Here is an 18,328-nt window from a genome sequence, read left to right as displayed (position 1 = left end):
TTCATGAGCCTATGACTGCAGATGACAGTAGAAATCCTTCTGTGGTTCAACACCTACCATGTCCCAAATAACCTTATTTCAGAGTAAGAGGTTATGTATCATGCTACATGAAGCATCAAATCACAGGCCTTAGAAGTAGACTAAAATGTTTACAAAATATGTAGAAGAGCAGGATTTCAAACCCTGACTGGTAACATTAAGGCTTCACATAAGAACATTGATTTAATGTGTTGCTTAAAATAGAGACATTGTTATTACTTCTTTACAAATACATGTATTCCCTTCTTGATGTGCTCACTGATTTCTTATTAGTGCTAACGGACATTAAGTGCATTTACATCACTCAGAGAGCCTCATTACTGTAAACAAACCAACAGAATCACAAAGAAGCAACAGAGATTATTTTGCCTACCTTGAGGAAACTTTAGATGATGGATAATTTAATAGCTGTTTTACTGTCTCTTCTTGAATCTAATCATAAAGCTGTACCTGGTTATGTTCCACGATGTTTGAATTCTGGAATCATGCCTTTGTGCCATTGGCAATAGCATTAACAACACATCAAAGGATAAAAAGGGATCTTTGCAAATCCCCATGTCTCTTCCATTCCCTGAAATACACTTTGTTTGTACCAGGCACCTTCAGGATCTGGGTTATTATCTTCAGGGAAAAACAAAAAATCCCCACACCTGTATTATATATAAAAATAGTGAAAAAAATTATATATTTCTTAAGGTTTGCAAACGGAGCACCAGATGTGCACTGAATCAGAGATCTCCATTAAGGATGTTAGTGATATGTAGAAAGACTCTTTTCTATTATATATTAACAACCTTCATACAAAATCTGCATAGAATTCTTACAGTCTGTAAAATATGCAGAAAACATGATGTTGCTCTGATTCACACGGTTTTCTGTAAGATGTTCCCAGAGGAAATATTTAACAGCTGTGGTTTATCGAAAGATCGTATCACAATGAGTTGCTAGAATACTTTAAATGTGATTCTACTTTACATTCCAAAATGGCAAACTGAGGAGTTCTACTTTTATTAGCTTACACTGATTGAGTCTTTTAATGAGCTTAGTTTACAAGAGACATCTTTTCTGATTGCCAGTCCTAATCACTAGCCTGTGAATACCTGGAAATATCCTTCTTACCATCTGGAAGCTAAATGATGCTTTCAGTTTTACCTGTTCAGTCTTCTCTTCTTCACTTTATGCCCTCAGTTTTACATAGGTAAGAGGTCAGAATTGGAGTCCTGTATCCCTGGTATAAATGTCAGCATTTCCAGTTTACAAGAAGTCCTGCTTGCATACTCCCACGTTATACCCCAGCTGTGCACAGACATGGCAGTGATTCAATTGCTCTGTGCTATTTAACTGAAAAAAGAAAGCTAAATAAAGCATTTTCATGAACACACTTGTCATACATCAGCAGGCAACTAATTTCCATATAGTCACAGAGACTTACAGTGGTTTAACTAGACCAACACACTTGATTGAAATGAAACAACTAGTCCCTACATGACTGAAATACTGTGGCTAAGATCTCTTCCTCAATAGTAATATATTCCCATTTTCATGTGTTGTGCAAGAGAACTTTTATCAATCAACTTATTTGATCTCCACAACTGTGGAAACACATTTACCCCATCTGAAGTGGGGAAATACTGTGATGACCATTTCAGAAATGGAGAGATACATTTAGAGCTAGTTCCTTAAAGGCATTTTGGAATACTGCCACCGAAGTGGAAGTCAAAGCTCCAACTAAACTTTCTATGCCATGCCTGGAGGAAATTATCCCTTCAAGAAGAAGATTCATAGCAGTCAGCATGATGAACCAGGGATATACTTAAACTGTAGAACAGGAAATGGTGAAGAGAGCACATCATTTGACTCTCATACCTCTTTTTGACATTGATATATCAGCTCTGTATACTCCAACAGAGTATAGAAGTACGTAATCTAGCTCTGTACTGAGAGTATCTCAGCATGAAAAATAAGCCAACATTTTGCTCCATTTGATGATGATATACTGCTTAATCTGAATAATTTAGGTCTTTATTAACTTTACATTAGAATATATATTTTAGGCTGTAGTCTGAAGTCCTGAACTTTTTCCTTGAAGTAAAACTAAGCTGTTTTCCTGGGAGAAAAGTAGCCCACTTCCCTTTTCTTTTAAAACATGGCCAGTGGTAAAGCTGTATTTCATTAGAGTGTTTGAACCCAGGGCCTTCGTTCAGCAGTGGGACATTGAACCTGAATTTTCTAATATTATAGATGAGTGCCCTAACCCTAAGCTTAGAGGGCAAACATTCTGCATTAAAATACATTCTGCATTAGGACCCTAAGAAAGGCGACTGGAAACCAGGAGTCAGATTTTCATTGGAGAGCTGTAGTCACTAGTGTAATAATGTGTAATTCTTGTTTCATGGAGGCACCATACCAATATGCTGGCTAGAGAGTTCAGGCTTCATTACTAAACTGCATCCTTTCCTACATCTGGCAGTGCATTTTTCTATACTGCTTGCACGTAGAGGGAGAAGTTGGATTTTAGAATTTTGCAGTCATGGATCTTGAAGGAAAATCCCAGAATACATTCCTTCTCTCTCCCTCTAGATTTGTGGTAAAGTACTTGGAGTAAAAAGAACCATGAAAATTGCTCACATGCAAAAAAATTGTTTTATAGCAGCTACCTGTACCCATCTATCTATACATTTGTGATAAACAATATATATACACACCTATGTAAATACATGTGTTCTCAACTTTTACATTACAATTATATGACATGCACAACATTCTTCTATGTTCACATTAAACAGAAACTTGTTTTTTAAGAACATGAGCCATAAAGTATTTGCTCTTTTTAAACATGCAGTACACACTGGTCAACCACAGAAGTACAGGGAGAGCAACTGGACAAATTTTTACATCTTTCAGGAAGGCACTTAAGTCTTATGGAAATGTATGTACTCACTTGAAGGCTTAAGAAAGATTACTATTTATAGAATCCATAATTATATTTTTTCATAATTCCTAGCAGTTTTATGAACTGTTGGCTTGAATGAAGGTCTTTCAGACCTGCAGGCATTATGCATTGATACATGTTTATATATGTGCATTTCTGTGCTGGAAATATTCATACTGCAGCTTTTTAGAAAACATCTGTGTTTGGTTCCTAATTTTGACTGATTCTTTCCAAATTACACTAGGCCATGGACATAATTTTGTGTATAAGCAAATACACAATATTCAGGGATGACTACACATCTTTTTCTTATACCAATGGTTAGAGCTTTGAAGTTCCTTTATAAGATAGATACAATCCGTTCTATTGCCTACAAATATAGGAATGAAAGTAATTACCTTTTACAGCCAATGACAAGTTACAAAAAATAAATATCTGAAATATTTATTATAGTATAGTATATATTATCAATTCATTATTCTGTGCTATTACAACATGACTCTTCTGTGGGGATATGAACATGGTTACTGTTGGTACATCTGTAAAACTATTCTCATGAAGAAATTTTATGTGATGGATAATACAAATGTGTTTATATTTTGCTGTTTCCTAATGTTCCAGGATTTTTCACCTGTCCATACACAAATAAAAGTAAACTAATATCTTGATATTTCTTTTTCCCTTAGCTGTAATTCAACTTCTCTCTGCTCTAATGAGGAGGATTTGATTGACAAAGGGCTTTCTACTGAAGAATAGTGGTATCTGGGCTTCCCAAGCTGTTGTCTTTCTCAAAGACAGATGGTAAATCTGTCAGCAGTTGCATTCTGCACAACAGCAGCCCAGATGCTTTTAAGCTTTCTGAGTGAAGCCTCTCCACCCCTCAAGAGTACCAATGGGCTACTTGCCAAAGAAAAGTCCCCATGGCAATTAGCTGTCTCTGAATTCAACTCCAGCTGTCTGGAAAGTCAAACGAAGGCAGCTTTTTTGGTCATACACCATTTAATGGGAAGAGTCTGCTTCTTTATAATTAAAGCAACCTTCTGTGTATCTGTCCAGCTGTGTCCTGAAAAAAATACCTATGTGACCTTCATTGTTTGAAATAGCAACTTTCCATTTACAGTACCTTTTATTTTTTATTTAAGGAAAGATACAGGTCTAAAGATTATTATTTTGTACCTTTTTTGAATGTATATGTTTGCCATTGCAAGACACAATGTTTGCAAATCATTTAGTGCACACTAAAGGACCAAAAGACAACGCCGTGTGAAAATTTTTCACATTATTCTTCCAACTGAAGACTTTGCACTTCACTTTGCATCAAAAATACTTACAGAGTGGGTTCACTGCTTGAAACCTTCATCCAAAAAAAAAAGAGATTTCTATATGCAGAAGTATGTATCCTACATAAGATCTTCCAAGACACAAGAAACAAGAAATAGATAAATTATGGAGGAAACAAGATGACAATTTGATAAATAAATTTAGTGTCATTCCTTCAAAAACAGTAAGAGTGCTTTGATTTGATACCAGATGTTTCCACTGCACAAGATTTTATGCAGGTTAAGGTCCTCTGGAAAATAATGTGACTGTTAAAAAAATGATATTGTAGTTTTTTTAAGAGATTAAGTATTAGTGTTACAGACATGAGCTGCTTAAGATTAAGAAAATGGTAATGAAAACTAAAAAAAAAAAATGCTAATTCCAAAATCAGTGAGCCAGAAGACGACCAAAAGATCACAGCTGGAAATAGGGAATAAAAATTATACAAATAAAGAGCATTCACAAAAATGAATTTTTGGCAGTAAATAATCACATAATTAATTATTCCTTTTCTTGGAATGGAAGATGATAACTCTTTAGGCTTATGAGATACTGGAGTGACAGCAGTCATGCAAAAAGTGATGTTATCAGGAGAAGTAGAAAGGAGAGAATTCCAGCCAGCTCCCAGGCTCTCTTCTTTTCGTCTGTTCCTGTTAGAATCAGCCCAACAAAGGCCCTGTTGGGTGTATTAGCTTGGCTGCAACATAACACATGCTATGGGGTTAGCACTGAGGTTAAAGCCTTGCAATATAGAAGCCAGTTACTAAGGCCTAGGTTTTAGACTCAGTGCAAGTACAGTCCAAAACTCATTTGAAAACTAATTTAACAGAGTCTGCACAAAAGTGATGGCAAAAATAGTAATGAATATTACAAAAAGAGCAACCACGTTTTCCAGAATGCTTTAATACACTCAACGCTGTGATCAGAATTATCTTTTTGCTTTCAATTAGTCTCTGATTATCTGAAATCCTGTCACAAGCTTGCATATTACTTCATTCACCTAGCTACTATAATAAGTAGGGTCTGCTGTCCTGGTAAGGAAAGACAAAAATATCCAGCAAATCAATTCACAGTCATGTTTCAGCATGTATTTTACCCAATGCAATATTGATTTTAGAAGCACAAGCTATTTCTGGTCTGCAGCAGTCTGGCAAGTTGTACACCACGAGAAAGTTGGAACTGAGATTTCCAAATTACTTTATGAAGCATTTAGTCCTTTTCTATGTCTTACATGCTTTTGCCATGCATTCCTAACTCAGAGTGCTGGGTATCTACACATAGAAATAGATGTTAAGTGAAAGAAGATATTAGAAAAACAAAAAGAAAACCTTTTATCCCGTCTATGTAAAAGAGTTAAATCCTACTTACTTATCTGTTAACCATAATTCTATTTGAATATGTCATCTCTATAGAAGACAAAAGGAATTATATGTAAGAGACACCTATCCTTGTGTTACAAATTCATCCAGCTGGCTGCCATGCTAGCTTTTTCTAATTTCAGTTTACCTGATTAGCCAATAGAAATCTGCATGTTTTTCTCAGGAAATCCATGTTTAAATTTCTAAAAGTTAAAAAGCACCAAAAAAATATCTGTGTAATTAATGATGTTATTCAAACTCTTGGGAGAACACAGCAATTTTCGGGTTATACCCTTATATCACTAGCTATTGGATAATTGGCTTGAAGTGTGTATGGGTCTATTTGGTGATTAGGAATATTGAGAGTAAGTGGAAAGATTGAATGTGAGAATAGTTTTATCAAAAACCAGACATGGAAGAAACTGATTAGACAAGATATCCCATAGTCCAGCCAAACACAGGTTGCTCTTTATGATATTTGGTCAAATTTTCTTTAAAGAAACTAATAGGTGCATGATTTTTTTTCTTTTCAGTTTAATATGGCAGCAAAGAATGGACAATAATTCCATCTGAATGCTAACCTTACCTGTAAATAGAGTATTTTAATGAATTATTTACACAAATTGAACATACACACAGGATTCCCCCCTTTCTTTTCCCCTTACTCAATTAAAGACCATCATACTTCAGAATAGTTCTAAAGGTTTCCAATCTACTTTTAGTTAATGATTTAAATTGTCGGTATATTGCTTAGAGATTACAGGTTGCTCATAAATAATGTTTCTGCTTGTTGCATGCAATGACAATTGGGAAATTGCCCTATCATTACATTTCAACATGTTAGTGTAAAATTTCAGATTCATAAATAACTCAACTGAAAAAAACCACGTGGTCAAAACAGGTGGCTAAATCGTTATCTTAGGAGATGTTTTAAATCATTTGTATTGATTAATTACCAGACCTTAAGTGAGGTAAATCAAAATAATGTTAATGACTTCAATGCCACTGTGCCTTCTCACTGACAGAAAAAGGAACTTTCCCTGGAAAAGTCATGAAGTTTTGCCCCATTCCCCTGTGTAGGTCCTCAGTTGGAGTATTTCATCCATTTTTGTACAGTGGACTTTAAGATGTTGTATGCTGAAATGAAGTCCAGAGGGAAAAGAACAACCAACGGAACAACAGCCACAATAAAAAAGATCAAATGTTGTTCAATGAAATAAATAAAAAGAAATATTTATCCTAAAACCTAGACATTTACAGTTAGAAAAGGTCTTGAAAGAGTGTTTTCTCGGTTTATTGTGTACCAAAAAAAAAATAGGTTCAACTGCAAAATTTGAAAAAAAAAAAATTTAAAAAAAGGGAGATTGAACTTCAAAAAAAGGTTTTCTAAAAACCTAAAAGTAAGAAAAGTAAAGTATGAGAATAGTTGGCTGAATGTCTCTAAAGTATGTATCACTGAGGGTTTTAAAAAGGAATTAGGTAAATATGCACTCAAAATCATATAAACATAAAGAATCCTGTGTTGTATCAAGAGTGGTTGAGGTGACCTTGCAGTGATCCTTCCAAGATTTTTTCCATCTTTCTATTATTACTGTTCCTATTTAGCCATTTACTCTTAAAAGCAAGTTTGACTGATTGAACTGGAAGGAAATTTTTCCCCCAAGTCCTACAGACGTAAGTACAGACAACAGATTTTGAGAGAGGTTCTCATACACTCTGGCCTTTGTAACCGATAAGGGAGAAATGCATAGGAAGGGTAAAACATAAATAAGCCACATATCCGAAGAAGGCACACGCATAATTCTTGGAAGAGATACTGCTAAGGTGAACAATGGCAAGCACGATGAACCTGAGAAAAACATCCCTTGCTGAGTTACATCATTATTAGACACTGAGTCTGTTGTAAGCTCAAATGCCTCTTGGTCCTGTTTCTGGGCACTGCTGTAAATAGCCTGGCTCAATCTTCTTTGCACCCTTCCTTCAGGTATTTATACGAGGTCTACTCTGAGAAAATTTCCCCTGAACTGGGCTAAAGAATCCCAGCTGTCTCAGCCTTTTCTCATAGAAGAGATGCTCCAGTCCCTTATTCATCTTTGTGCCCCTTCATTGCTCTCTCTCCAGTATGCCAGGGTCTCTGGTACAAAGAAGCCCAAAGCTGGACAGAGTACCCTGGTATAGTCTCAACAGCAGGTTGGCAGCTACTGGCAATATTTTGCCTAATGCTGATGCCATAAAGATTTTTGCCTTTTCTTTTATACCCCTGTTATACCTTTTTACAACTTCTGTATTCCTAGTGCTTTTTGCCTACATTCTTGGACTTGTTTGTTAAGCTAAGAGACTAAACATTTTAGAAGCTTCGTAGCTAGAGATCAGTGTGTCCCAGACCCCAAGGTCCTCTTCAGAACACATTCTGTAAACCAAGATAGAACCATCCAGGGGAAGGTTCCTTGGGGAGGGGGGTTCACTTGAGCCTCTCATTGGGGAATCTTTGATAGATATGCTAATTAGTAAAACCTATAATGTTATACCCAATGTTGGAGGGGAAGATATACTTGGTGGGGTGCATCTCGATGCATATGACCTGGACTTGTACACCTAAGGATCCTTAAAAATAAATACCAAGGTAAAATCCCTTTTCCCCTTCTAACCGTGTATGACTCTTGATTTTAAGACCAGGAAAAGGCATCAATACAAGCCAGCATGCCATTAGCCACCTTTGACACGAGGGCACAGTGTTGACTCATGTTCAGCCTGGTGTCCACCACAGCCTCCAGGTCCTATACATCAAGGTGTTTTCCAGAAAATCTGCTCCCAGAACATGTTGGTGCATGGGGTTGTTCCTCCCCCAGTGCTGGACTTACCTGTGAACGCTGTCGGCTGGCCCGATGACCTTGCAGAATTGTCTTCTGACCATGAACCAATCATTGTATACCTCTGAGACGAGAGGAGGAACTAGAAAGCAGAAGCAAGCCAAGAGAGGGAGGTCGACTGTTGCATAATCGCTGTGGACAGGATGCGAATGATAAGATAGGATGTTAGAACCAACAGCAGTGAAAGATGCTGAAACTAATTAATGAGTTATTGCTATGCCATCTTTGGAAATAATGCTATGCTATTTTTAGAACACTATATATACTGAACCGGTATAAATGTAGCTGATGTTACAATAAAGCCAGAAGAAGATGACGAAAACTCGTTGTTGTGGCATTCTTTGTCCGCCTCAATAGTAACTAACACGCCACACTTTTTGAATTTCCGTGAAGTTCCTGCCAGCACATCTGTCCATTCTGTTGAGGTCCCTCTGGATGATAGCGTGACCCTCTGGTGTATCAACCGCTCCCCCCAGTTTTGTGCCATCAGCAAACCCGCTGAGGTGTACACTGTGTCCACTCATCCAGATCATTACAGATACTGAACAGGACTGGACCCAGTATTGCCCCCTGAGTTACATGACTAATTACTAGCCTCCATTTAGACCTTGTGCCACTGATCACACCCTCTGGGCCCAGCCACTTGGCCAGTTTTCAGTCCAGCTAGTCTGTACATCTGGCCCGTACATCAACAGCTTCTCTCTGAGGCGTTTGTGGAAAACAGTATCAAAAGCATTACTGCAGTCACAGTAAACAATATCCACTGCTTTCTCTTCAGTGATTTTTTAGTATTTACTTTGCAGTTTGCATTGGGTATAATTTGTTGTCCTGATGAGTCAGATGAAACTCCCAAAGCTGCAACAACCCTTCACAGGTTTAGTATTTTCCCTACCTTTTAAACCTGCTAAAGTGCATGCAGTCTGCTACACATCCTGTTTGGATCTGAGCATGCTGATTTAAATCTGTGTGCGTGTGAGTGTGACTATGCTATAGCAAATGTACTATATGTACATTTTACTGTACTATATATGAATGTTGCTCTGCTAGGTTCTTCAGCATTTTAGATTTGTAAGTTAGGCCTTACAGTGAGTTAATGTTGAGCTATAACTACTTAACTTAAGCTATCAATTAAGTGCTGTTTTGAGTGCTGTTCAACCTGTAAGCCTTATCTGTAAAGTCTGAGGCTCAGTTTAACAACGAGGTCTACTCTAAAGAGGTCTAGTCTAAATCTCGTGATTAAATGGGAGGGTCTTCCTTGTTCCTTTTTATCCTTATCTTTTTCTGTCCTTACCCTTTTCTCCTCCCTGCACCTCTAGCTTCCACAGAGATAATTCTTGAATTGATTTTGGATTTAGACTGATTGATTTTAGATTTTAGGGTTTTTTTTTTCTCTGTGTGCTTTAACCATTTAGTAAACAGTAGAGTGAACCTTGCTAGTGAACTTTGTCATGCTTTTGCTTGTATATTAAACAAGCTTTTTGCAATTTCTTTTGCCAATATCTTTGAGGGGGATTCTTTAAGAGACATTAAAACACTCATTCATGACAGCATTAATCAGAAATAATCTGCACCTGATGCCATGAATATTGATATTCTTATTTTTAATATGGTAATACCTAGGAACTTTCCAGTCATCAAGTAGAATTCTACAACATAAGGTGATAGTCTTATTCTATGGGAGAAAAATCTAAAGCAAAAAGTGAGAACCAAAAGGGGAAATAAATTAGAAAATAGAGAATAGAAAATGGAAAATAGAAAATAGAGAATAGAAAATAAAGTTGAAAAAAGGAATATGAAACGGAAAGGGGAGAGGAAGAGAAAAAGGAAAAAAGAGAGAAAAAATTAAAAAGGACATATTTTATATTAACTAATAACTTCTAAATCAATCAATGTACTTCTCATTAAAGGAAAAAGTGTTCAAATGCAACACAAAAGCAAACATTTTCTGCAATTTTCTCTGTCTTTATAACAGCTTTCTTTACCCTACCAACAAAAGGTGAATCTCCATTTCAGTAGCAGCTGTACACAGTATAGCAGAGAATTAATTCTATTTTATTAAAGACTAACCTGGCAATCAGCATTTGTAAGTTGAAGCCTTTATGATACATGCAAGAATAAAAAACAGTCATTACATAAAATAACACACAGAGAAAAAAGTTATTAGTACAAGAATTGTAGGTACAATTTTATCAGTAATTGTAATCCATTATTTAATAAATATAACCCTCAGAAAATTGTCACTGAAATTTCAATTTGCACCAGGAAAAAAAAAAATGATTAGACTGAGGCTTTCATTCTTCTGGATTAATAGAAGCATTTTCGAAACAAATATTTCTGTTGATATTCATATTCTAGTCACTTAATCAAATTTTCTGTTGGCCAGAAAGGACACAACAGTCACAGTTATGAAAAATGAGACTAAAAAAAAGATCAAGTTTCATCCATTAACATTAAACTCTAAGCATTGGAATTCATTCTGAATCTTTCACAAACCAGATTGTACCATCTCCCTTTCAGATATTTAGTCACTGTCTCCAGTTCTCTACACAGTCAGAAAACAGATACAGGTTTAGAAGAGCCCCGGATCTCATTCAGAATAGCACTTCATAAATATTTAATTCACAGATGTGTTTCCTTTAAAAGGTGTAAGCAAAGTATCTGTAAGAAAGCCAACTATTTTCCCTTCTCCCACACCAGACATTTGAAAGCTCCCTTGCAGCAGGAGACATGAAGGACTGGGGAAAAAGGTTAGTAGTACAATGAAAGGAGCACAATGAGGCAGAGACAATCAGTAAGGTGAATTCAAAGCTGAGGCACTGATAGCATTTCCTCCATGTATGACTGATTTCTAAGAAAACAGTTTTTCTTATAACACACAAGATTTCCCTTCCTCTTTTAAACACACAACTGCCTTATTCAAACTGTGGTTTTGTAGGACAAAATTTACTGTGATTTCCCTCAGCAATAGAGTAGGGTTTTTTTAAATTCAATCCTACCTTGAAAGTGATTATTTAATTCTCTGTTATGTCCCAATGATTCCAGTATTAAAACTGCTAGCAGTGAAAATTACAAAAACCCCTCTGCTCGCCACACAAACTCAACCTGAAAGTCAACTAGTTTCCTTCCTTTAATAGACTAATAAAGACTTTGCACATCAAATTACACCTCAATTACAAATGTGTAGCTTCATTGTCTTCTGATTATATTTTCAATGACACCTGTAGCACTCTATTACCATCAGTGATTTTATGCATGTATAATCTTAGGTAACTAACTGGAATCTGCTCAACCTTGTCCTAGCTAGTGCTCTAAAAGAGATTGCATCATGCTTCTCTTTTTTAATATTTCATAAAACATTAACGTAGAGAAAAATAATTTTAGAACTCCTACATTTTTTTTGTGATTATTATGCTGGCTTTGGCAGAAGTAGACTAAATTTTTTATGTAGTAGTTTATATATGGGACTATCTTTGGGATTTGTGATGGAAACAGTGTTGATAATTCTGAGATGTTTTCATTATTGACCAATTACTGACCAATGGTCACACAGAGTCAAGGTCTTTTCTGCCCCTCACCCCACCCCACAAGAGAGATGCACAGGGAGCTGGGAGGTGACACAGCCAGGACAACTCACCCCAACTGACCAATGGTCCAGACCATATGGCTTCATGCTCAGCACATAAAGCTGGTGGAAAGAGGAAGAAGGAGACACTCTGAGGGATAGCATTTGTCTTCCCAAGTCACCATAATGCATAATGCACCCCTGTTTCTGGAGGTGGCTGAACACCTGCCTGCCCATGGGAAGAGGTGAATTAATTCCCTGCTTTGCTCTGATAGTGTGCACAGCTGTTGCTTTATCTCAACTCGTGGGTTTTTAATTTCACACTTCTGATTCTCTTCCCCCATCCCACCAGGGTGAGGGAGCGAACAACTGTGTAGGGATGAGTTGCTGTCTGGGGTTAAATCACAATACAATTCTTAGTAGAGAATACCCTCTTAAGAAGCTGTTTGTTCAGAAGAATAATAGAAATCTAATACTTAATTTCAGTATACCCTGACAGTCATCAGATATATCTGCATTGCTGAAAAAAATCCTACTGCAGATCTTCAAAATTGAATTCACAGAGTATTGTACCTTCACAAGAAGGAGGAGCAGCTTCATGGACAAGAAGAGGCTTCAGCTGTCCATACACTGTAAATACAGAGTTACAGTGTGAAGTCTAAGATAGTAAAATGTCCTTCAACAATGGTTTTTATCCTGTGGTCATGCTTTAGTTTTTAGTTTTCAGTGCTATTTCTTTTCTAGAGAAGAAGCTATTAGAAAGCCATGTGATGGATGCAGCTCAGTGATTGATTTTAAAGAACATTTTGGTACATAAAGACAGGGGTCTACTAAGTAGGGTATTTTAGAGTTTCAGTTCCAAATTACGGTTGGAATAAGTCGTTAAGTTCTTAAATGCCTTCTAGAAGGCAATAGCTCTAAATTTCACTTTGATCACTTCTGATCTTCAGTTTATTCACTTCATTCCTTTTTAAGTGATATTTTGCTCAATAATCTAATTTTAATAAAATAATCTATGGAAAAGTCATGCATGCCTGAGGGAAGTTTTGTTTTAAAGCCCTTTGGAAGAGGAGACATCTTTGGAGTCCATAATCAGAACATTTAAGTGCCACAGCAATGAAAACACCTTTCCCAGCACAGTGCTAGAGAGCTGTCCTAAGGGACGTAGTTTTGCCCGTGAACTGTTCAACGTAACAGCAACATTTCATTTATTGGATGAAATTGGATTAATTCATTTAGCTAGATTAGTGCATCAGTATCCTCATATATTGTTTTGTTCATATGCATCTGCTTGTGCTTTTATGTTTCTTTCAAATCCAAAATATAAATGCAAAATCTATAAATTAATTCATAACAGCTGGATTTTAATGGGATTTGGAATACTCTAAAAGTAACAAAATAATGAATAGACTGTGAAAGGACATAGATTTAATTTTCTAGGCAATAACATCAATAATCCTACTTGAATGCTTTCATATAGAGGAAGTCTCTGTTTCTTTCAGATCAGTAATCTAAAACTTCATTATATAGTCCTACCAGAATGAATGAAATGAAGAATAAATATAGTAGCTCCTTAAAAAGAATCACCATATAAAATGAATAAATGTTGAGGACAAACATTTATTTTCAAAAATATTGCTTCAGATAGCATATATTTTTTTACTGTTTCTCATCAAATCTTATTAAAAACTTTTTCATTTTTGAGAAAACAGAGCAAAGACATTTGGGGTTGGCTTTTTAAAGATAATTCTTTCTTTTTTGACAATAGAATTGGAGTAATTTTTGATTTCAACAGACAAGGGATTTTTATTTATTTATGTACTATTTGTGATGGCATCTGTTCCAGCACTTGTGAATGTGTGGAACCAGAATAACATAAACTAAATTTACTCATAATGTAGATATAAAATTTTTCTCCAATGGTAAGACAATCTGACTTCTGCTGTTCCTCAGAAGGAGGATTGAATCAATTAAAAAATCCTTATAGCTGTCCTGAAAGGCTAAGGAAAGTTAAAACCTGAAAACCACATTCATAGAAGGAAACATCTAGTGCAAATATGGGTTTTTATAACAAATATGTATATTTATGTATTAATTAAAAGCTAATCAGCTTTAAATTGGAGACTAAATGGTTTCATATAGATAAAGATCACAAAATCACAGATAAGTGAAAGTATAAAGCATGTGGAAAATAAGTTTCAAAAACACTGTTTTGGGGTTTGCCAGAAACCTTCAATAATAATACCTATAATATTAAGTTGGAGTTTACAGTCTCAAGCAATCTAATCTATTGTTCAGATTTCTTTTAGATGCTTCCATTATCATCATGTGTCATTCCATTTGACAGCTACTCCAACAAAACTATGTTTCTGCTTTGGTGGGTCTTGAACTCATCACTTTAAATACCCTATCAGCTCTAAAACTCTCTGAAAGCCTAATTTTCTATCCTTGAATTTGTTTTGCCTCATGCCATAAAATCATAGATATCTCGTAAAATGAAGCCTGAAGTCTTGCTAAGAGCAGCTATAAATGCAATTCAGTCAAACCAGAATGAAGAAACTTTATTTAGAAAACCATTTTATCAAACTTGGTTTTACACAAACAAAACAAATATAAATCAGGATGATATTAACATAAAGTATTTTACACCTTTAATGGATGAATTATTGCATGCAAACAACCTCAGTAGTATTGGAACTGCCTCTGATCTGAGCATCCGATCAATATTTCCCTTGCAAATCGTCTACTCTACACAAATATTGAAAATATAAATTCTGGGTGAAATTTATTTTAATAAGATATTTGCCAAGTGTTGAACTTTTATATATGTTGCCTTACTGTATAAAACTATTATATCTACTCTTCACTTACAATCAGAATGGTTTGGTTTGAAAAGGACCTTAAAGTTCATCTAGCTCCCTCTCCCTCTTCACCATGGACAGGAACAAAGCTGATCTGAGAAAAGTAATAGGGGACCTAGTTCTTAACTCGTGATTAGAAGATTTTACCTAAACTGCATTAAAATAAAGTGTCCCAAAATACAATCAGTCATCACAAAAAAAACCCCAAAAATTATATTTAAAGATACATGAAGAAATTAATTGTCTTCCTCTTTCTTCCTCTCTTCTGCCCCTGAGTATTGCAAGGTGCTAAAATGTTATATGGCTTGAAAAAAAGAATTCACAAAACCGTCTGCAGCTTCTGAGAAGGAAATAAAACTCAATTAACTTGCTGCCATACTTGAAACTCAGAATAAATCAGTGATTCTCAACATTATACAAATAAGGCAGCACCAGCAAGTTGTGAAGGAAAATAAGTGCATCAAAGAAAGAAAAACTCTGATAGAGATTTTTAGATGAAAAAATAGGAATTGAAAATGGCTGTAGAAGTCCCATACACAACAACAAATGAAAAATGAAGACAACAAATGAAATATGGCAAGCCGTCCTGACCCAAGAGGAAAAATGAGACTGAGTCTTGAAATTTTATTCATTGATTTCTGGAAAGCTACCAAACGTAGTACAGTCAGTAGGATACCTCTACAGCTGCAAAGATGTGTTCAAATGCAAATTCACACTCATACATCACAACCATGTATTTCAAATTCAAGTAAGATCAATACTTAAGCTTTCTCTCACATGTTTGGACATGATATACACTGAATAAATAGCCAGTGACAAATAGAGAAAACTAAGTTTCTCCAAGCTGTTAAATAAAAGAATGAAAGTCTATTTACACTTGCCTGGTCCAGATTAGTTTTCTGATTGCTGTTGTTTTATCAGTTCATAGAATATTCTAGCATCTGTCTATCATGCTTTTAACAAAAGAAAACAAACTACCAGGAACTATTGCAAACTACTATTTTAAGTTTTTCAACTTATCTTTTCCTAGATGTTGCAAAAAGTGGCCTGACTGTGAAGTTTTAAAATAGCCTTTGAATCATTCAGTATGGTCCTCATCAGAAATGTTACACTTCTAGAGGAAAGTAAAGGAAACATTTCTTCCTGACCCTAATTGTTGAATAAGTTGTGTTCTGAAACTTGATCGTTAGCCCTTAAAGTTTTATACTAGAACTACTAGGAGAATGTTCTTCTCATTTTTGTGATGTTGAAATATGCTTTTTAAATTACTAGGCTGTATGCCTATCTTGTGTTAATGAGCTCCACATAGTAAATCCCCACATAAAACTTTGCTTTCCTCTACATTTTAAAATTAACTCCTTTAACGTTGAAAACCCTCCTATGTTTTTACTGTGGATGGAAGTAAATGTGTGCAAGTGATTAAATTTTCTGTTATTTTTCATTACTATGTATAACATCCCAAAGTGATTTATATACTAAATATTAAAGCAATACGCCTACAATTTTGAATCTGAGAACTCATTTAAAAGAAAGTCTGAGTGAATACTAAAAAGTGTTTAGTCAGTCTTGATCTCCTTTTTTGAAACCAATGAAGGTTTCACCACTGATCTCTAGGGAGCATTGCTCAGCTACAAAGACACTGCAAGTCACAGATCAACATGGACATCAGGTTCTCTACCATGGGATGTCTAAAATAAATAAAAGTATTTCATTTAAGGGTCAATTTATAAATAATTTTTTATTATTATTATAGTTTTTATTTTATTATTGTTTTTATTATTATTACATCTTCCCCATTACAAAGAAATTTTTGTATTTTTAATGATATTCTAACACATTTCAAAATACGTGTCCAGACCTTTCACTTATGATGCATTTGCAAGAGAAATTGATGTGCTCAGATCAGCACACTCACATAACGCAGTCTTTTTATTATAACTGCTCAAGAGCACAGTAGTTGTATTGTATCTCCCAGCTCACCTGCTGCTGTGCACCAAAACAATAATCAGAAGGTTTTTTTACTTCTTTCACACCCTATCTTCAAAGGGAGAAGTCCTACTGTAGAGTGACAACCCAGGTACATGAATAGGCAAAAGTTATTTGGCTCAGAATAAGCACCATGCAGGCTGGGAACAATTCTTAAATTGCCTAAAAACTGAATAAATGGCACCTAAAAGCTAGTCCAGTTTCCCTGTCTTATAGTTTTTGGAAACTCTAATCAGATTTCTATCACTCTTTCTATGTAGTGTTGATGCTAATGTTAATATCTAGCTGACTATAAACTATTTCAGGTATTAATCATTCAGGCTGACCTGCTTTCTGTTGTGAAATATGTCTTAAAAAGTTTTACAAACCCATGCTGCAGATCAAGAGTATGGATTCAAATTTTAGCAAGCGTATTAAAACAAGCTGAGGGATATTCTTCTGCCATTGTCATGATAATCCTTCCACTACAGCCTGGACAAAGTACAATCCTCTGACAATCTGTAGTTGTCACATATTCCACACCAACTGCATATACTTCAGCATTTTGACTCGGTGCAGTAATGTGGTTTTGAGGCAAATCATTCACTCTTACTACAGGTTGCTCCAGGTTACAGAGTACTTTTGTTACACATAAGCTAGATTCCTACCTGGGAAAAATAAATCAGAAGCTCCCACACAGATACACACCAATTGTGCTCAAACTTCTGACGGGTACACAAGCATTCCAGCCAAAAACTGATCCATTGAACAGCTTCAAAACAGCCCATGAAGAGATAATCAGTGGGTGGAGATACTCCATTTGATGTTAGACCTTATCTCTGCCTACACTGGTTACCCTAGTGTAAGGTCTGTCTGAGCTCAGAGAGCTCGTGTCAGGTGACACAAGCAGACCCAATACAGACTGCTTGTATGAGGTGATTATGAACAAATTAGTTCTTAATGATATATCTGTACAAAGATATGACCATAAAGCATCCTAGACTTTGGGAACTAAGTTCTCTAAACTTCTGGCATCTGTGTCTCCTTTATCTCTTCCTCTCATGAGTTTTCTAGCTCACCTAAATTATACCTTGCCTCCAGGTGGAATAAAGTACTTAGAATGTCAAAAAATATTTTTGTTTGATTACTCATTTAAATTTCTCTACCTTAAATTTTGGTAGAGATATATTCTTTTCTTTAAAATTCATCCTCTCAGCTTTAGTAATTTCCATGCATATTATGGGTTTTGAGGATGAGTGTTGGGATTGTGAATAGATACCAAAGAATCAAACCAGTAAAGAACAAAAAAGTTGGAGTAGAAATAATTGGGAAAAAATTAAAATATTTTAAAAGAAAGAGATACAATAATAAAATCAATCTAAATATAATCTCCCTCATTAATCCTGAACTGACATACACAA

Source organism: Aphelocoma coerulescens, chromosome 1A (assembly GCF_041296385.1).
Source record: "Aphelocoma coerulescens isolate FSJ_1873_10779 chromosome 1A, UR_Acoe_1.0, whole genome shotgun sequence".
NCBI classification, from domain to species: Eukaryota; Metazoa; Chordata; class Aves; order Passeriformes; family Corvidae; genus Aphelocoma; species Aphelocoma coerulescens.
Note: the sequence above shows the minus strand (reverse complement) of the source record.